The following is a 22,448-nucleotide window of genomic DNA, read 5'->3' on the forward strand; positions in this document are numbered from 1 at the left end:
CATTCTAAAGTAGGAGAAACAATCATCTAGTCATCTACTTCTTGTGACGCTCGCGCCACTGCTATGTGGCTTGATCCCTCGTCTGGGTCAGGAAGAAGACAGTTCCTCATGTCAATGATCCGCCTGTACATCTCGTAGCTTGTGTACACGTCCATGGCCGTGAAGTTGACATGTTGTTCATCCGGTCTCTCATGCCACACATTGTGCCAGCATTCTTGTCCTTATTGCTCTCATTCTTTATCTTCATGTAGTAGGGGTCGATGATGGCCGAGGCGAGGTCAACCAGGGAATTCAGTTTGTTTTTGTCGCTGCCCCAGAACTTGTAATGGCGCTGGATGTTGACAAGATTCGGGCATTTCAAGCTCGAAACCTTGAGCGCTTTTAGATCGTTGGTGGTGTCCACCGCAGCGAAACTGTTGTCCGAGCTGTTGATAAACCTGGAGAAACGCTCGCGAGGCATTGTGGCCAGGTGGTAGTGGTATACGAGGACGTCATGTCGCACGCACAACTGGGTGACGGCAACCTTCTGATCGTGCCCGGCACGACCCATGGTGTACTCGAGGTCGAAGCCGACGACTTGGTACTTGTCCTCGGGAAGGAATTGCTCCATAGTTTGGATGGAGCTCTCCACCAAGACCGGATTGTTCGTGTACACCACCGAGAGAGCCTTCCCCCTCACGTGGGTGTCCACAACATGTTGCATGGTGAACTGCCCGCCGTTGTCGTCGGCGGCCGCTGGGAGCGCCATTGGAACCGCTGGATGTCCTCTCTGTATGTGTTCTCGTGGGTGTGCTTATTGTGTCATGTGAGACGAGAGATGAAGATAAATGGCCGCGGGAATAAAAGGGGGCCGGGCGGCGTGGATTCTCGACGCGTCTGCATGGCAGTTTTTGCAGCGGGTAACTACATCGTCGCGCCGCGCCCGGCGCAACCGCATGCACACGAACGTGCGTGATCGTGCGCCAGCCCCAAACACTGGCAGCGCGCATGGAGGGACGAGGGCAGAGCAACCAGAGGGACGCGAGCAGAGCGCGCCGCGGCCGCCTGAACCGCAAGCAACCACACGCATAGAGCAGTTGAACACGCAGGAAATGGTCGCCTACAAGCCGGCCGACAGTTGCGTCGCTGCGTAGAGAGCGGCTGTGTGCTACCACCTCCGTCTAGTCTATAGTCCCCTTTATATTCTGTGCCATACTTTGCCCTCAAATTTAACCAACAAAATGTTAATGCATGTTATAAAAATTATATAATTGGAAACTATGTTCAAATACGAATCCAACTATATAATCTTTGGCGACATGCATTCGTATTTTATTAGTTAAATCATACTTATAAACCAGGACGGGGTATAGTAGGTAATTAAATCGCAAACGTTTTTTATTAACTGTATGTGTATGTGGCCTTCTGTCCTCCTCTCACATGTCTTGTCACCCCGCTGCCGCAGACGGCTTACAGCGCAAGCTTGCGCAGCTTGTGGGGGCGTTCTTTTGGCCAAACAGTGGCGCCAATGAATCGTCGGTGAGCCCGTTCCCGCGCAACCTCGTAGGTTCCCGCGCAAGCTTCCCGCCCGACTCGGTGAAATCCCCCAAAATCCCAATGCTTACCGGCCTGCTATAAAAACCCTCACGGCCGGTGAGTCCTGCATCGCTTTTCCCCTCCCTCCCTGTAGCTTATCTCTTCCGCTTCTCCCACAATCGCCAATGGCACCGGTCGGTCGTCGTCGCTCAGCCACTCCGTCGTCATCACAGGACAGCTCTAGCTGGGAGGCTACACCACGGCGGCGGCGCAGTCCCCGGTGTAGTGTGGTGCGCCTGGTGTCCCTGTTGGGTGTGCGCGGAACATCCACCACACGCTCCGCCGCCGGTGCCCATCGGCAGCTGTTGCCGGCCGCCGTTGCTGCCACACCACCGTCCAAAGCTAGGGCCATCACCCGCTCCGCCGCTGCGGCCCGAAGGCGGGAGGTGGTGGTCGTGGCCGCCATCCCGTCCGTGGCCGCCGTGGCCGCCAGCCCACCTGCGACCGCCGGGGTCATCACCCGCTCCGCCACTGCCGCCCGAAGGCAGGAGGCGAAGCTGGATGCCCGCACGTGCATCAGTGACATTGCGCGCTCCACCGAGTTCCTGCGGGAGGAGGAGGAGCGCCTCGTCGAGCATGCAAAGAGCCTTACCGCCGCCGTGGCTGCGGCACACGCCGCCTCAGAGGCGAGGAATCAGGAGATCTACGAGGAGAACCACCGCTTCGAGAGGGGTCGTCTGGAGCGGCAAAGGGCGTTCGAGGTGAGCATCGTTGAAGCTACAACAGCGGCAAGCACCGTATTGCGGTTGCCCAGCTCGTCGGTAGGCTCCTCCTCCTCCGCCTCTTACTAAGCGTGCTCGGCAGAGGAGAGGCAGCCGGAAGTAGTACAAAGCCCCTCCGCAGCAGCAGCAGCAGCAGCAGTAGTAGTAGTAGTAGTAGTAGTAGTAGTAGTAGTAGTAGTAGTAGTATTTAGGGGCTATTTTGTTCAGTTCATCTGACTATAGATGTGGTGGAACTGTACAACGTACTTAAAATTAGCTAGTATATATTGTTGAACTAGCTATTTCAGTACATGGTTGGCAACAATTGGGGAAAAGTTTGGTCGGTTCAGCTGTCGAGTTGAATTGTTTGTATAAGTTAAGAACGACTGCTTAATCTATGAATGAAATCTATGCTTAATTACTGAATTTTAGCTGCAAAAATTAGATACTGCTAGTGAATTTTAGCTTCATATTTTGACAAATCGCAGTGTTACAAGGTTGACAAATGGCAATGTTACTATATTATAAAATGTCAATCTTTCCAGATTGACAAATGGTAACATACCCAATATGACATATGCAAATCGCACCAAATTGTTTGTAAGTGGTTGCACATGGGTCATCCAAAAGAACCGTTTGCATTGAAGAGATGAACAAATCCTGCTCTCACTTTGCATCATGTCATCCCGGGGTCGACGGGCGGGGTGCAGGAGGACGGCAGCTGGCAGTGCTGAGAGGTAGCGTTCGATGGCGGCATGCCATGCCGCTGAGGGGGGGGCGCGCACGGAGAGGAAGGCGGGTGGCCATGGAAGTCAAAGGGCTCGCTTCCCAGTGAGCCTGCACAGCGTACAGCTCGCACGCTTCCCGGTGAGCCTGCGCATTCGAGGACAGCTTGCATGCCTCTCGGTCAGCCTGTGCACCGGACTGCGCTCGCACGCCAAGTTTCATGTATTTCAGACGAGTTTTGGATTTACTAGAATTTAAAAACGAGGCATCTCAATGTTTTGCCGGCAATCAACAGTGCCCTGGTGTTTGAAATTCATTCCCATTTCTTGCATGGGACCTAAGCGTGCACCCAAGGACACAGATTTGGTTTTTCAACCAATTTATATGCACTAGAGCATGTGCATGTAGTTCAAATTTGAATTATGCACATAAATGCATTGAAAACTCAGTTAATGCATAAAATGTCCAAACGAACCCCGAAAAATCACAAAAATTGACACAACACTCCCGTTCGTCTATGTTGACACGAGAAAATTTTTGGAGGCAATAAGAGGCAATGGATACCGTTTCGTCCCCAAAGGTGGGACGTTCCCTACCGAAACCATCATGATTGTTGTGAGAAGCTCTGGTTTGTGAGAAGCATATACCGAAACCTGCCCCAAATGGGACAAAAAATTTACCACGGCATGTTGATGCTGCTCCATGATAGAATACCAAGTTTCATGAATTTTGGACGAGTTTTGGATTTACTAGAACTTAAAAATAAAGTATCTCAACGTTTTGCCAGCAATCAATGGTGCCCTGGTGTTTGAAATTCATTCCCATTTCTTGCATGGGACCTAAGCATGCACCCAACGACACAGATTTGATTTTTTAACCAATTTATATGCACCGGAGCATGTGCATGCAGTTCAAATTTGAATTATGCACATAAATGCATTAATAACTCAGTTAATGCATAAAAATGTCCAAACGAACCCCGAAAAATCACAAAAATTGACACAACACTCCTGTTGTTCTATGTTGACACGAGAAAAAATTTGAAAGCAATAAGAGGCAATGGATATCGTTTCGTCCCCAAAGGTGGGACATTCCCTACCGAAACCATCATGCTTGTTGTGAGAAGCTCTGGTTTGTGAGAAGCATATACCCAAACCTGCCCCAAATGGGACAAAAAATTTACCACGGCATGTTGATGCCGCTCCATGATAGCATGCCAAGTTTCATGAATTTCAGACGAGTTTTGGATTTACTAGAATATAATAATGAGGCATCTCAAAGTTTTGCCGGCAATCAACAATGCCCTGGTGTTTGAAATTCATTCCCATTTCTTGCATGGGACCTAAGCATGCATCCAAGGACACAGATTTGATTTTTCAACCAATTTATATGCACTTGAGCATGTGCATGTAGTTCAAATTTGAATTATGCACATAAATGCATTGAAAACTCAGTTAATGCATAAAAATGTCCAAACGAACCCTGGAAAATCACAAAAATTGACACAAAACTCCTGTTGTTCTATGTTGACACGAGAAATTTTTTGGAAGCAATAAGAGGCAATGGATATCGTTTCATCCCCAAAGGTGGGACGTTCCCTATCGAAACCATCATGATTGTTGTGAGAAGCTCTGGTTCGTGAGAAGCATATACCAAAACCTGCCCCAAATGGGACAAAAATTTTACCACGACATGTTGATGCCGCTCCATGATAGCATGCCAAGTTTCATGAATTTCAGACGAGTTTTGGATTTAATAGAAATTAAAAACCAGGTATCTCAATGTTTGCGGCCGAGTGACGATGGCAGGGTGTTTGACATTCATTCCCATTTCTTGCATGGGACCTAAGTAGGCAACCAAGGACACATATTTGAATTTTCAACTAATTTATATGCATTAGAGCATGTTCCTGTAGTTAAAATTTGAATTATGCACATGAATGCATAGAAAACTCAGTTAATGTATAAAAATGTCCAAGCGAACCCCGAAAAATTCCAAAAATTGACACAACACTCCTGTTGTTCTATGTTGACACTAGGAAAAAATTTGAAATCGAGAAGAGGCAACGGATATCGTTTCGTCCAGAAAGGTGAAATGTTCCCTACCGAAACCATCACACTTGAAGCTCTGGTTTATGAGAAGCTTATACCCAAACCTGCCCCAAATGGGACAAATATTTTACCATGGCATGTTGATGCCGCTCCATGATAGCATGCCAAGTTTCATGAATTTCAGACGAATTTTGGATTTACTAGAATTACAAAAGCAAGTACGTCGACGTTTGCCGGAGAGCCACGATGTCGTGGTGTTCGAATTTCATCCCCATTTCTTGCATGGGAGATAAGCATAAACCCATGGCCACACATATGATTTTACAACCCATGTTGGTGCACCGGAGCATGTGCATGTAGTTTAATTTTGAATTGTGCACCTGAAATGGCTAGAAAACCAATTTAATGTCTAAAATGTTCAAATGAACCCTGAATAATTCCAATTCTTTTACGACACACATATAGTTGCATGTTCACTCCAGATAAAAGGTCTAGCAATTCAAACACCGTCCATTGCCACTGTGACCCCATTATGTAATTCAAATCAAGATGAAAAATCAAGTAGATCGTACACAGTTTATTATCACCAACCGTGTGAGATGCAGCACAAAATATCCTGGAGCACCGTGAGTGTATAGTACGCCTATGGCTTACGCGAGAAGGTGCGTCGGCTACAGTCCACAGCCGGCGTGTCAAGCACACTAGCTCGCTTCCCAAATATCATTTCACTGTTCAATCATCGCCGGTGAAAGATGGGCAAGTGGACCCGCGTCGTGAGGGCAACTTCGGTGGCCCACTCCGGCGAGAGCGCGGCCGCAGCCGCCATGCGCGTGCTAACAAGGTGCATGAGTGCGGCCGCAATCTGCGACCGGGCGGCAAAGGAAGCCCAAACGGACGATGTTGCTTCTCAGGCGGCGGCAGCAACATCTGCCTCGGCGATAGCAACTGGTGAGAGCGGCACAACAGCTGTCCGTTCCGCGGCGGCGGCCTTAGCCCTGATGGAGGCCGCCCACGACCATGTCGAGGCCACCCACGCCCAGCTCCTGGTGGTCACCGCACAAATCGAACGAAGCTTCTCCGACAACTGTCGGCAACCCACGGCCGAAGAGCTGGCAATCGCCGAGAGCGTTCGAGCAACCGTCCTTTCCTCCGCCGCATACCTTGCGATGATGGAGCCCTTCCAAGCCCAGATCGCGTCCGCCCATGCCCAGCTCGTGGCTTGCCGAGTATGGTGTGATGGATGCCATGGAGCCCCTTCTCCAGGAGACCGTCGGGCGCGAGCTGGACATGGAGGCGGCAGCGGAGATCGACGAGCACCAGCCATAGTAGTACTCTTTGTTTTGTTTAATTAAGAGTGCCGGTCTTTAATTTGTTAGAGTAATGTTTAGGTCAGCTAGCTCTGTTTAATTGCTGAACTTGCTCGATTAAGAAGTGTGGGTGTGCTGTAGTCTCCTTTGTGTACCCACATTATGCAATGACGTGGATGACCACTATAACCATGGAAATTCAAACCAAAATTTTTGACGTTCAAACTCATGACACACGGGTTAAGCTCTTTGAATCATTTGTGATGTTCACATATCGTACACAGTTCTGAATAAGGGACCGTGTCTGATGACACTTTGCGCGCTAGTTTTTTCGCTGAAGCAATTCCAAATTTTTGGCTTTCGCGGAAATATCTACCTCACCGCCCCCTACCCCTTAACAAAAGCCACATTTCCCCTATTTCCGCCTTCCTTTCCAAGTTGAAACTTTCACTCCTTGCTTGTAGCGCCTCCTCCTCGTCGGCGACCCTCCTTCACGCTGCTCGGCCTTGTCTATTCAGGTAGGTAATCCACACCCGACCCCCATCCTCCTCCTCCTTCCACACCCCACATGCCCCAACCGCCGGCGCGAGCGCGACACCTTCCACCCAAATCACTGAACCCTCCACCAAATAAGCGCCGCCCTAAGCCAGGGTGCACGCAGTATGGCCAGGATCTCAAGGAGCATTTGGCAGCGGAGAAGCAAATCACGGCCGCACGCACGGATGAGGTCGCGATGGCTGCCATTCATACCGACCCCTAGATCTTGGAGGAGCACCTTGCCATTTGCTAGCTACGCTGGTTAAGCATGCTCGGTTTACCCGTTGCGTGTGCTACTCCTGCCTTTCCTTCACAAATTCTAGTGAATTGTGCTATCTAATTTTACCATCCAATCTGTTGCTCTAGTGTAAATGTTCTATATGTCGTGCAGTGTGGTGCTCACTTATTAACTGTTTTGTTAATTAGTTGTCATCTTCAGTTAACTGTTTGGTTCAATTCTGCAAATGTGATGTTCCATTCTTCAGGCTACAATTTTGTATTGTCTTCCATGTGAGAAATAAATCGAATTTATCTTTACAAAATACATGAGAATCGAATACAATTGCTATATTTCCAAGTTGTCAAGCATGCTTGGTTTGGTTATACATTGTGCAATGTGGTGCTCAGTTAACGTTTGATTCATTTGTGTTGTGGTGTTTAGTTAACTGTTTGGTTCAATTCTGCAATGCGATGTTAAATAGTTGTGGGTGCATTCTGTTATTGTATACCATGTGAGGAATAAATTGAATTTGGCTATAGTAAATACATGAGAAACAAATACAATTGCTACAATTGGCTGTAGTTAACTGTTTGGTTAACTGTCTGATCTTCTATTAGGAGTATGTTATATTGTGCAATGTGGTGCTCAGTTAATGTTTGGTTCATTTATTGTGGTGTTTAGTTAACTGCTTGGTTCAGTTCTGCAAGGCGGTGTCCAATTGTCGTGGGTAGAATTTTGTATTGTCGTGCATGTGAGGAATAAATCGAATTTGGTTGCACTTAATACATGAAAAACATATACAAGTGCTATATTTCCTAGTTCTTAATCATGCTTAGTTTGGATAAATGGGTTTTCCATGTGGCTTGAATTAATCTGATGAATCTGCAATGTGCTTATTTTTCATCAACATATTTTACTGATAGCATGCGAACCCTTACTTAACCTGATGACTAACTACCTTATATGTGTTGCAGGGAAACAATGGGAAGCATTGAGGTTTACAATCGAGGTTAGCACGTGCATGGTCCGTTGTCTAATAGCACATTATTGTGCAATTGCAGGAACCATTCTAATATTTTGGTTTTTAACAATTTGGTCTTGCACATGTAGGTCCTGGTGTCAGAGGTTTTGACCCACTGTTCGACCCTTTTTGCATATGGGGAAATGAGTTGTCCATGAATATCAATCAAATCAAGAAACTCAGAAAGATTGTTAGGATAAAGAAATTAGCGACAAAAAACAACAAGATCTTTGTCTACACAATGAAGAAGACATCAGTTAACGACAAGATGGTACTAACTATTATACCTTGCCTTTTTTTAATTCCTTTGCCCCATTTCCAATATAGAAAAGATATTTATGCACATCCTTGTTTTCAGGCCTTTCGAAAGCAGTTCACTGATGATTACCTCTCAAACCACCTCTATGGTCAGGAGGCGAGGAAGGTTTTCATACAACACCCACGGTTCAATATTGAAGTGCTCCTGAAGAGGATGAAGGACGGATGGTCAATCATCCACAGGCACTGGCCTAAAGTTGCAAAGACCTTCAACATGAATGAAGGCTCAATATTCGCCTTCTGCTTCAGCAGTTTTCCAGATGAGATGCATCTGTCTATATACCTTCTATGATACTAATTTCGAAAGGTTCTCCATGTTGCATGTGAAACTTGGTGCTGGTGCAGTTGTGTAATGGGGTAGCTGAGTGCTGAAGCTATATCATGTTGTACTCTGATGTATTTCAATTATGAAATTCTGCTTCCTTAATATGGAAATGAAATATATTATGTGCTTAATATGAATGTCAATTAGATTAATAAATGGATTATTAATAATAGGGTAATTAGCCTGGTAATTGGGTTTTGCTATTGCAAACGGTTATAGAAAAAATACCGTGGGCGATGACCTCGGGCAACGCACACAGTTTCTAGGAATAAACCGTGTTGGATCAATGCACAATCACACACGACTTTCTCTTGAAAACTGTTTGCGTTAGGCCACCTTGCGCAAACGTTTACCACATAAAAACTGTGTGTGATGGACAGCCTTTGCCACACAGTTTCTTCTACGGACCGTGTTTGATACATTCAATAACGCAAACGATTTAACGGAAAAAATGTGTGTGATGTACCTGTGAACGGAAACGTTTTCCTTGGAGCGACTGTGTGGGATGTACATACGAGCGGAAACATTTAGCGGGGACTGACTGTGTGGGATGTACTTGCGACCGGAAACAATTTCGCCTGTATAATTGTATTTTTTAGCTCTACTGTATGTATTTCCGTATTTGAGCGCTCGCCGGTCGCACACGACCTCATTTTGCCGAGCGTGTGTGCCAGGAGGGCATATCCCCGACGGTTTCTGGGTCGTGTGGGAAGGACCCCCCTATCGCCCACACTCACTTGGCGACGGTTCCAAATGCCGTCACGGAAAGGGGTTAAAAACCGTTTGTGTAGCATCGACGCGTACCAGTGCTCCTACTGATCCCTTAGAACAATATTTGCTAGACCATGAAAATGATATATTTATTAATGAAAGAAGGGAAACAGATGAAATACTCTTTAATCAAGGGCCTATTTTGAAACACAACTTGCATGTTGAATCCTTGGGGATCCTCCTCCACCCAAGGGTGATCCCGTGTTTCAGCTTAAACAATTACCTGATACTTTGAAATATGCTTATCTTGCTGAATAGAAGATATATCCTGTTATTATTAGTGCTAACCTTTCAGAGCATGAAGAAAAGAAATTATTGAAAATTCTGAAGAAGCAATGTGTCGCTATTGGATATACTCTTGATGAGCTTAAGGGCATTAGTCCCACTCTATGTCAGCACGAAATTTATTTGGAGCATGATGCTAAACCAGTTGTTGATCATCAACGGCAGTTAAATCCTAAGATGAAAGCAGTGGTAAGAAATAGGCAGGTATAATTTATCCTATTGCTGATAGTAGATGGGTAAATCTTGTTCATTATGTCCCTAAGAAGGGAGGTATTACTATTGTCCCTAATGATAAGAATGAATTGATTCCACAATTAATTGTTACAGGCTATAGAATGGTAATTGATTTTCGCAAATTAAACAAAGCTACTAGAAAAGATCATTACCCTCTACCTTTTATTGATCAAATGCTAGAAAGACTATCCAAACATACACATTTTTGCTTTCTAGATGGTTATTCTAGTTTTTCTCAAATACCTGTGTCAAAGAATGATCAGGGAAATACCACTTTTACTTGCCCTTTCGATACCTTTGCTTATAGACGTATGCCTTTTGGTTTATGCAAAGCACCTGCTACCTTTCAGAGATGTGTGACTGCTATATTCTCTGATTTTTGCGAAAAGATTGTTGAGGTTTTCATGGATGATTTCTTCATTTACGGGACTTCTTTTGATGATTGCTTAAGCAACGTTGATCGAGTTTTGCAGAGATGTGAAGAAACTAATCTTATCTTGAATTGGGAGAAGTGCCACTTTATGGTTAATGAAGGTATTGTCTTGGGGCATAAATTTATGAAAGAGGTATTGAAGTTGATAAAGCTAAAGTAGATGCTATTGAAAAGATGTCGTGTCCTAAAGACATCAAAGGTATAAGAAGTTTCCTTGGTAATGCTGGTTTCTATAGGAGGTTTATCAAAGACTTCTCTAAAATTTCTAGGCCTCTCACTAATCTCTTGCAAAAAGATGTTCCTTTTGTTTTTGACAATGATTGTGTAGAAGCATTTGAAATACTTAAGAAAGCCTTGATTTCTGCACCTATTGTTCAGCCACCTGATCGGAATTTACCCTTTGAATTATGCTATTGGTGCTGTTCTAGGACAAAGAGTTGATAAGAAATTAAATGTTATTCATTATGCTAGTAAGACTCTAGATAGTGCCCACAGAAATTATGCTACTACTGAAAAGGAATTTTTAGAAGTTGTTTTTGCTTGTGACAATTTCAGATCTTATATTGTTGATTCCAAAGTAACTGTTCACACTAATCATGCTGCTATTAAATATCTTATGGAAAAGAAAGATGTTAAACCTAGACTTATTAGATGGGTTCTCTTGCTACAAGAATTTGATTTGCATATTATTGATTGAAAGGGAGCTGAGAACCCCGTTGCAGACAACTTATCTAGGTTAGAGAATGTTCTTGATGACCCACTCCCTATTGATGATAGCTTTCCTGATGAACAATTAGCTGTCATAAATGTTTCTCGTAATACTCCATGGTATGCTGATTATGCTAATTACATTGTTGCTAAATTTATACCACCTAGTTTCACATACCAGCAAAAGAAAAAGTTTTTCTTTGATTTAAGACATTACTTTTGGGATGACCCACACCTTTATAAAGAAGGAGTAGATGGTGTTATTAGACGTTGTGTACCTGAGCATGAACATGAACAGATCCTACGCAAGTGCCACTCCGAGTCTTACGGAGGACACCATAGTGGAGATAGAACTGCACACAAGGTATTGCAGTCCGGTTTTTATTGGCCTACTCTCTTCAAGGATGCTCGTAAGTTTGTCTTGTCTTGTGATGAATGCCAGAGAATTGGCAATATTAGTAGACGTCAGGAAATTCCTATGAATTATTCACTTGTTATTGAACCATTTGATGTTTGGGGCTTTGATTATATGGGAGCTTTTCCTTCCTCTAATGGGTATACACATATTTTAGTTGTTGTTGATTACGTTACTAAGTGGGTAGAAGCTATTCCAACTAGTAGTGCTGATCATAACACTTATATTAAGATGCTTAAAGAAGTTATTTTTCCAAGGTTTGGAGTCCCTAGATATTTAATGACTGTTGGTGGTTCACATTTTATTCATGGTGCTTTCTGTAAAATGCTTGCTAATTATGATGTCAACCATATAATTGCATCTCCTTATCATCCTCAGTCTAGTGGTTAAGTAGAATTGAGCAATAGAGAGATTAAATTGATTTTGCAAAAGACTGTTAATAGATCTAGAAAGAATTGGTCTAAGAAACTTGATGCTGCATTATGTGCTTATAGAACTACTTATAAGAATCCTATGGGTATGTCTCCGTATAAAATTGTATATGGAAAGGCTTGTCACTTACCTCTTGAACTAGAACATAAAGCTTATTTGGCAATTAAAGAGCTCGATTATGATTTCAAACTTGCCGGTGAGAATAGGTTATTTGACATTAGCTCGCTTGATGAATGGAGAACCCAAGCCTATGAGAGTGCCAAGTCGTTTAAAGAAAAGGTTAAAAGATGGCATGACAAAAGGGTACAAAAGCGTGAGTTTAATGTAGGTTATCATGTTTTGCTATACAACTCTCGTTTAAGATTTTTTGCAGGAAAGCTTCTCTCTAAATGGGAAGGTCCTTACATTATCGAGGAGGTCTATCATTCTGGTGCCATAAAAATCAACAACGCTGAAGGCACAAATCCGAAGGTGGTAAATGGTCAAAGAATCAAACACCATATCTCAGGTAATCCCATAAATGTTGAGGCTAATATAATTGACACCGTAACACCGGAGGAGTACATAAGGGACACTTTCCAGAACTTTTCAGACTCCGAAAAGGAATAGGTATGTGGTACGGTAAGTAAACCGACTCCAAAACGTTTCCATTAGCAATTTTTCTCAGTTTTGGAATATCTAAAAATTAGGAAAATTAAAAATAGTCCAAAGAGCGCATGAGGCATCCATAAGGGTGGAGGGCACGCCCTCCCCCTGGGTGCGCCCCCTGCCTTGTGGCCACCTCGTGTGCCCTCCGGACTCCGTTTTCTTGCACAATACTTCTTTTGGTCGGTAAAAATTCATTATATAATCTCCTGAAGGTTTTGACCACCATACCACGATGATATCTCTTGTTTTTGTTTTGAGCTGTTTTTGCGGCAGATTTAGAGCAATATGTCATCCCAAGATTCGGAGGGAGAGAGCTATGTAGCTGACTTCATTGTAGACCCCAAGGTCTATGGGGATTTGGAGCATTATGGTTGGACCACGGAGGAAGATGAAGACTATGATCTGAAAAGAAAGGAAGAGACAAATTCCAATGAAGAGGAAGTCCCACCACCCCAACCTGGGGACATGCACGTGGAGTTCAAAAAGTCAAGTCTTCCTAATAAAGCAAAGAAACCTAAGATCAAGTTTATCCCTTTTCGTCTCTTGCAGGAAAACAAACAGGAACTATGTAAAAAAGATATTAAGGCTTGAGCAGGAGATCGATGATTTAAGAAAGGAAAATTCTACCCACAAGCGCAAGCCGAGGAAGAAGGATACCACATCAACAACATCATCACCACCACCTCCGAAGAAAGAGACATAAATACATGGGTATGGGCACTCCCTTGGCAACTGCCAAGCTTGGGGGAGGTGCCCTCGTATCGTATCACCATCACACTTTTACCTCTATCATTTTTCTTAGTTTGATCCTTTTGGTTATATCTTGATCTAGTAGAATATTTTTTTAGTATGACCTAGCTTTGAGTTTCGTTTCAAGATCTATCTATGTAATTGAGTCTGTGAGTTATATATAATAAAGAGTAGTTTTTGAGTTGAGGGCTTTGCTATCTTTCTATGATCTTGAGGGAATTAAAGAAAAGAAATAATAAAAAGAAATAAAAAGATCATATATTGATCTTATGAAGAGTAATGAGTTCACATATAAAGAGTTTGATGAATAAAAGTTGTTGAGAGTTGACAAACATAGTTTTGGTCCTTGCTGCAATTAATACGAAGTAATAAAGAAAGAGAGGCTTCACATATAAATATACTATCTTGGACATCTTTTGTAATTGTCAGCACTCATTAAAATATGACATGCTAAAAAGTTGATGTTGGACAAGGAAGACAACATAATGGTTTATGTTTTCTTATATCCGAATAGAAGTTATATTGTCATGGATCCTTCAACATGTTGAGCTTGCTTTTCCCTCTCATGCTAGCCAAATTCTTTGCACCAAGTAGAGATACTACTTGTGCTTCCAAACATCCCTTAAACCAGTTTTGCCATGAGAGTCCACCATACCTACCTATGGATTGAGTAAGATCCTTCAAGTAAGTTGTCATCGGTGCAAGCAATAAAAATTGCTCTCTAAATATGTATGATCTATTAGTGTGAAGAAAATAAGCTTTATACGAACTTGTGATATGGAAGAAATAAAAGCGACGGACTGCATAATAAAGTTCTTTATCACAAGCAGCAATATAAAGTGGCATTCTTTTGCATTAAGATTTTGTGCATCCAACCATAAAAGCGCATGACAACCTTTGCTTCCCTCTGCGAAGGGCCTATCTTTTAATTTTATCTCCTACCCTTATACAAGAGTCATGGTGATCTTCACCTTTATTTTTACACTTTTTCCTTTGGCAAGCACTATGCGTTCGAGAGATCCGGATATATATATCCACTCGGATGTAGGTTATCATAAAGTATTATGGTTGACATTACCCTTGAGGTAAAAGGTTGGGAGGCGAAACTATAAGCCCCTATCTTTCTCTATGTCCGGTTGAAGCTTTGAACACATAAGTATCACATGAGTGTTAGCAATTGTGAAAGACTAAATGATAGTTGAGTATGTGGACTTGATGAAAAGCTCTTATACCGACTCTTTCCGATGTTATGATAAATTGCAATTGCTTCGATGACTGAGATCATAGTTTGTTAGTTTTCAATGAAGTTTCTGATTCATACTTTACCTTGTGAATGAATTGTTACTTTAGCATAAGAAATTATATGACAATATATGTTGTTGTTTTAAAGATGATCATGATGCCCTCATGTCCATATTTTATTTTATCGACACCTCTATCTCTAAAAATGTGGACATATTTTTCGATTTCGGCTTTCGCTTGAGGACAAGCGAGGTCTAAGCTTAGGGGAGTTGATACGTCCATTTTGCATCATGCTTTTATATCGATATTTATTGCATTATGGTCTGTTATTACACATTATATCACAATACTTATGCTTTTTCTCTCTTATTTTATAAGGTTTACATGAAGAGGGAGAATGCCGGCAGCTGGAATTCTGGACTGGAAAAGGAGCAAATATTAGAGACCTATTCTACACAACTCCAAAAGTCCTGAAACTTTATGGAGAATTGTTTTGGAATATATAAAAAAATATTGGGCGAAGAAATCACCAAACGAGGGCCACCTGCCATCCACAAGGATGGGGGAGCGCCCCCCTGCCTTGTGGGCCACCTGCAGGCCCCCGATGCCTATCTTCTGCTATATGATGTGTTTTGACCTATGAAAAATCACAAGGAAGCTTTCAGGATGAAGCGCCGCCGTCTTGAGGCGGAACCTGGGCAGAACCAATCTAGGGCTCCGGCGGAGCTGTTCTGCCGGGGAAACTTCCCTCCGGGAGGGGGAAATCAAAACCATCGTCATCACCAACGATCCTCTCATCGAGAGGGGGTCAATATCCATCAACATCTTCACCAGTACCATCTCCTCTCAAACCCTAGTTCATCTCTTGTATCCGATCTTTGTCTCAAAACCTCAGATTGGTACCTGTGGGTTGCTAGTAGTGTTGATTACTCCTTGTAGTTGATGTTAGTTGGTTTATTCGGTGGAAGATCATATGTTCAGATCCTTAATGATAATTAATACTCCTATGATTATGAAAATTAATATGCTTTGTGAGTAGTTACTTTTGTTCCTGAGGACATGGGAGAAGTATTGTTATAAGTAATCATGTGAATTTGGTATTCGTTTGATATTTTGATGGGATGTATGTTGTCTCTCCTCTAGTGGTGTTATGTGAACGTCGACTACATGACACTTCACCATTGTTTGGGCCTAGGGGAAGGCATTGGGAAGTAATAAGTAGATGATGGGTTGCTAGAGTGACAGAAGCTTAAACCCTAGTTTATGCGTTGCTTCGTAAGGGGTTGATTTGGATCCACATGTTTCATGCTATGGTTAGATTTATCTTAATTCTTATTTCATAGTTGCGAATGCTTGCGAGAGGGGTTAATCATAAGTGGGAGGCTTGTCCGAGGAAGGGAAGCACCCAAGCACTGGTCCACCCACATATAAAATTATCAAAGTAACGAACGCGAATCATATGAGGATGATGAAAACTAGCTTGACAATAATTCTCATGTGTCCTCGGGAGCGCTTTGCTTTATATAAGAGTTCATTCAGGCTTGTGCTTTGCTACAAAAAGAAATGGGCCACCTTTCTGCACCTTGTTTACTTTTGTTACTTGTTACACGTTACGAATTACCTTATCACATAACTATCTGTTACCGATAATTTCAGTGCTTTCAGAGAATACCTTGTTGAAAACCGCTTGTCATTTGCTTCTGCTCCTTGTTGGGTTTGACACTTTTACTTATCGAAAGGACTACAATAGATCCCCTATACTTGTGGGTCATCACTGCCCTCTTTTATTCCCCACTATCCATTGCACGTGTCTATCATACAATGTTTGTACATTCAATTATTTTTTCTTGTTTATCAGCCATTTGAATTTCAACGTGCAACTAATCCCTGGGTGGTTTTGGTAATTCTTAACAACATATAACTCATTGAACTAATATTCTTTCAATATGGTTATTTCAGAAAGTTCAATGATTGGATGGCATGGACGAAGAGATGTGGACCCCTCAAAATGCTATGGACAAATATTGGCAAAAGCTCAAGACTCTTCATTTCTATTTTAGTGATCCAAGATCACATTGAGTCCATAGGAAAGCCAATACTATTAAAAGGGGATGAGGTGTTGCTTAATGATCTACTTGCTCAAAATGCTTGGTGATATGTGATGTGCTACCTCTTGAGCACTGCGTTGGTTTTCCCTTGAAGAGGAAAGGGTGATGCAGCAAAGTAGCGTAAGTATTTCCCTCAGTTTTTGAGAACCAAGGTATCAATCCAGTAGGAGGCCACGCACGAGTCCCTCGCACCTACACAAACAAATAAATCCTTGCAACCAACGCGATAAGGGGTTGTCAATCCCTACACAGTCACTTACGAGAGTGAGATCTGATAGATATGATAGGATAATATTTTTGGTGTTTTTATGATAAAGATGCAAAGTAAAATAGAAGCAAAATAAAAGGCAACGGAAATAGCTTGTTGATGGAAGATTAATATGATGGAAAATAGACCCGGGGGCCATAGGTTTCACTAGTGGCTTCTCTCAAGAGCATAAGTATTTACGGTGGGTGAACAAATTACTGTTGAGCAATTGACAAAATTGAGCATAGTTATGAGAATATCTAGGTATGATCATGTATATGGGCATCACGTCCGAGACAAGTAGACCGACTCCTGCCTGCATCTACTACTATTACTCCACACATCGACCGCTATCCAGCATGCATCTAGAGTATTAAGTTCATAAGAACAGAGTAACGCTTTAAGCAAGATGACATGATGTAGATGGATAAATTCATGCAATATGATATAAACCCCATCTTGTTATCCTCGATGGCAACAATACAATACGTGTCTTGCTGCCCCTACTGTCACTGGGAAAGGACACCGCAAGATTGAACCCAAAGCTAAGCACTTCTCCCATTGCAAGAAAGATCAATCTAGTAGGCCAAACCAAACTGATAATTCAAAGAGACTTGCAAAGATAACCAATCATACATAAAAGAATTCAGAGAAGATTCAAATATTGTTCATAGGTAAACTTGATCATAAACCCACAATTCATCGGTCTCAACAAACACACCGCAAAAGAAGATTACATCGAATAGATCTCCACGAGAGAGGGGGAGAACATTGTATTGAGATCCAAAAAGAGAGAAGAAGCCATCTAGCTAATAACTATGGACCCGAAGGTCTGAGGTAAACTACTCACACATCATCGGAGAGGCTATGGTGTTGGTGTAGAAGCCCTCCATGATCGATGCCCCTTCCGGCGGAGCTCCGGAACAGGCCCCAAGATGGGATCTCACGGGTACAGAAGGTTGCGGCGGTGGAATTAGGTTTTTGGCTCCGTATCTGGTAGTTTGGGGGTACGTAGGTATATATAGGAGGAAGGAGTACGTCGGTTAATAGGTTAGTCCCAAAAATAATATAAAAGTGTATAATAAAGCCCAATAATGTCCAAAACAGAATATAATATAGCATGGAACAATAAAAAATTATAGATACGTTGGAGACGTATCAAGCATCCCCAAGCTTAATTCTTGCTCGTCCTCGAGTAGGTAAATGATAAAAACAGAATTTTTGATGTGGAATGCTACTTGGCATAATTTCAATATAATTCTTCTTATTGTGGCATGAATGTTCAGATTTGATATGATTCAAGATAAAAGTTTAATGTTGACATAAAAACAATAATACTTCAAGCATACTAACTAAGCAATTATGTCATATCAAAATAACATAGCCAAAGCAAGTTATCCCTACAAAATCATATAGTCTGGCTATGCTCCATCTTCCCACACAAAATATTCATATCATGTACAACCCCGGTTTTGGCCAAGCATTTGGTTTATACTTTTAACGCGCTTCAGCCTTTTCAACTCTTACGCAATACATGAGTGCAAGCCATGGATATAGCACTATGGTGGAATAAGGTATCATGGTAGGGGTTATGTGGGATGACAAAAAAGGAGAAAGTCTCACATCAACGAGGCTAATCAATGGGCTATGGAGATGCCCATCAATTGATGTTAATGCGAGGAGTAGGGATTGCCATGCAACGGATGCACTAGAGCTATAAGTGTATGAAAGCTCAAAAAGAAACTAAGTGGGTGTGCATCCAACTTGCTTGCTCACGAAGACCTCGGGAATTTGAGGAAGCCCATCATTGGAATATACAAGCCAAGTTCTATAATGAAATTTCCCACTAGTAAGTGACAAAATGAGAGACTCTCTATTATGAAGATCACGGTGCTACTTTGAAGCACAAGTGTGGTAAAAGGATAGTAACATTGTCCCTTCTCTCTTTTCTCTCGTCATTTTTTTTATTTGGGCCTTTTCTCTTTTTTTATGGCCTCTTTTTTTTAGTCCGGAGTCTCATCCCGACTTGTGGGGGAATCATAGTCTCCATCATCCTTTCCTCACTTGGGACAATGCTCTAATAATGATGATCATCACACTTTTATTTACTTACAACTCATGAATTACAACTCAATACTTAGAACAAAATATGACTCTATATGAATGCCTCCGGCGGTGTACCGGGATATGCAATGAATCAAGAGCGACATGTATGAAAGAATTATGAACGGTGGCTTTGCCACAAATACAATGTCAACTACATGATCATGCAAAGCAATATGACAATAATGGAGTATGTCATGATAAATGAAACGGTGGAAAGTTGCATGGCAATGTATCTCGGAATGGCTATGGAAATGCCGTGATAGGTAGGTATGGTGGCTGTTTTGAGGAAGATATAAGGAGGTTTATGTGTGATAGAGCATATCATATCACGGGGTTTGGATGCACCGGCGAAGTTTGCACCAACTCTCAAGGTGAAAAAGGGCAATGCGCAGTACCGAAGAGGCTAGAAAATTGCGGAAAGGTAAGTGTGCATATAATCCATGGACTCACATCAGTCATAAAGAACTCATATACTTATTGCAAAAAATTATTAGCCCTCGAAGCAAAGTACTACTACGCATGCTCCTAGGGGAAGGGTTGGTAGTAGTTAACCATCGCGCGATCCCGACCGCCACACAAAGGAAGACAATCAACAAATACTTCATGCTCCGACTTCGTTACATAACAGTTCACCATACGTGCATGCTACGGGAATCACAAACTCTTACACATGTATTTTTCAATTCCACAATTACTCAACTAGCACAACTATGATATTACTACCTTTATATCTCAAAACAATTATCAAGCATCAAATTTCTCATGATATTAATTAAAGCATATTGCCATGCTATTTTAAGACTCTCAAAATAATATAAGTGAAGCATGAGAGAACTGTTTCTATAAAACAAATCCACCACCGTGCTCTAAAAGATATAAGTGAAGCACTAGAGCAAAAACTATATAGCTCAAAAAATATAAGTGAAGCACATAGAGTGTTCTAATAAATTCCGAATCAAGTGTGACTCTCTCAAAAGGTGTGTACATCAAGGATGATTGTGGTAAACTAACAAAGACTCATATAATACAAGACGCTCCAAGCAAAACACATATCATGTGGTGAATAAAAATATAGCTCCAAGTAAAGTTACCGATGGAAGTAGACGAAAGAGGGGATGCCTTCCGGGGCATCCCCAAGCTTTGGCTTTTAGTTGTCCTTAGATTATCTTGGGGTGCAATGGGCATCCCCAAGCTTAGGCTTTTGCCACTCCTTGTCCCATAATCCATCAAATCTTCCACCCAAAACTTGAAAACTTCACAACACAAACTCAGCAGAAAATCTCGTAAGCTCCGTTAGCGAAAGAAAACAAAAGACCACTTCGAGGTACTGTAATGAACTCATTCTTTATTTATATTGGTGTTAAACCTACTGTATTCCAACTTCTCGATGGTTTATAAACAATTTTACTAGCCATAGATTCATCAAAATAAGCAAACAACACATGAAAAAACAGAATCTGTCAAAAACAGAACAGTCTGTAGTAATCTGTAACTAACGCAAACTTCTGGAACTCCAAAAATTCAGCCAAAATAGGACGACCTAGACAATTTTTTTATTGGTCAGAAGCAATTGGAATCAATATTTTATCACGTTCTGGTGATTTTTAACAATTATTTTCGTGAACAGAAAGTTTCTGGAATTTACAGCAAGATCAAATAACTATCATCCAAGAAGATCCTATAGGTTAAACTTGGCACAAACACTAATTAAAACATAAAAACACATCTAACCAGAGGCTAGATCAAATATTTATTCCTAAACAGAAGCAAAAAGCAAAAAAACTAGAAATAAAATTGGGTTGCTTCCCAACAAGCGCTATCGTTTAACGCCCCTAGCTAGGCATAAAAGTAAGGATAGATCTAGGTATTGCCATCTTTGGTAGGCAATTTCTTAATGGAGTTATGCTCGGTGATCTTTTGATCTAAAGTATCCAGCCACTTATTGCAAAGTGTAATCAGATTATTCATGCGATTGATATTCCCACCAATACTTTTAAGAGGTTCGACATTTTTTTGTAACTCACATAATTTCTCTAGGATTTGAGTCTCTTCTTGGGTAAAGGATTATACTTTTTGTAGGGGGAGAACTCCCACTATCCCCTCTATGATCTCATAAGCGAAGCTAGGATCGGTATCGATAAAATTGCCTTTGGCAAAAAAATCGAGGAGTTGTCTATGGGGCAAGGTTAGCCCAACATAAAAATTGCGAAGCAAAATTTTAAAATCTCCCTCTATATTGCAATTACGATAAGATTCGAGCATCCTAAACCAAGCATCTTTTAAATTTTCCCCTTGTATTTCCTTGAAGTGGAGGACTTCAAAGTCGGGGGATGAAGGGATAAAGACCGAGCTAGCCATAACGACAAGCAAGCGAGAAAGAGGCGAACGGAAAAAAAAAGAAGGCGAATAAAACGGCAAGGGTGAAGTGGGGGAGAGAAAAACGAGAGGCAAATGGCAAATAATGTAATGCGGGAGATAAGGGTTTGTGATGGGTACTTGGTATGTTGACTTTTGCATAGACTCCCCGGCAACGGCGCCAGAAATGGCTCGTTGTCGGGAGTCCAAATCTTGACTTGACCTTGCGTAAGCCTCCCCGGCAACGGCGCCAGAAATCCTTCTTGCTACCTCTTGAGCACTGCGTTGGTTTTCCCTTGAAGAGGAAAGGGTGATGCAGCAAAGTAGCGTAAGTATTTCCCTCAGTTTTTGAGAACCAAGGTATCAATCCAGTAGGAGGCCACGCACGAGTCCCTCGCACCTACACAAACAAATAAATCCTCGCAACCAACGCGACAAGGGGTTGTCAATCCCAACACGGTCACTTACAAGAGTGAGATCTGATAGATATGATAGGATAATATTTTTGGTCTTTTTATGATAAAGATGCAAAGTAAAATAGAAGCAAAATAAAAGGCAACGGAAATAGCTTGTTGATGGAAGATTAATATGATGGAAATTAGACCCGGGGGCCATAGGTTTCACTACTGGCTTCTCTCAAGAGCATAACTATTTACGGTGGGTGAACAAATTACTGTTGAGCAATTGACAGAATTGAGCATAGTTATGAGAATATCTAGGTATGATCATGTATATAGGCATCACGTCCGAGACAAGTAGACCGACTCCTGCATGCATCTACTACTATTACTCCACACATCGACCGCTATCCAGCATGCATCTAGAGTATTAAGTTCATAAGAAGAGAGTAACGCTTTAAGCAAGATGACATGATGTAGAGGGATAAATTCATGCAATATGATATAAACCCCATCTTGTTATCCTCGATGGCAA

This window comes from Aegilops tauschii, chromosome 1, assembly GCF_002575655.3.
Source record: "Aegilops tauschii subsp. strangulata cultivar AL8/78 chromosome 1, Aet v6.0, whole genome shotgun sequence".
NCBI classification, from domain to species: domain Eukaryota; kingdom Viridiplantae; phylum Streptophyta; class Magnoliopsida; order Poales; family Poaceae; genus Aegilops; species Aegilops tauschii.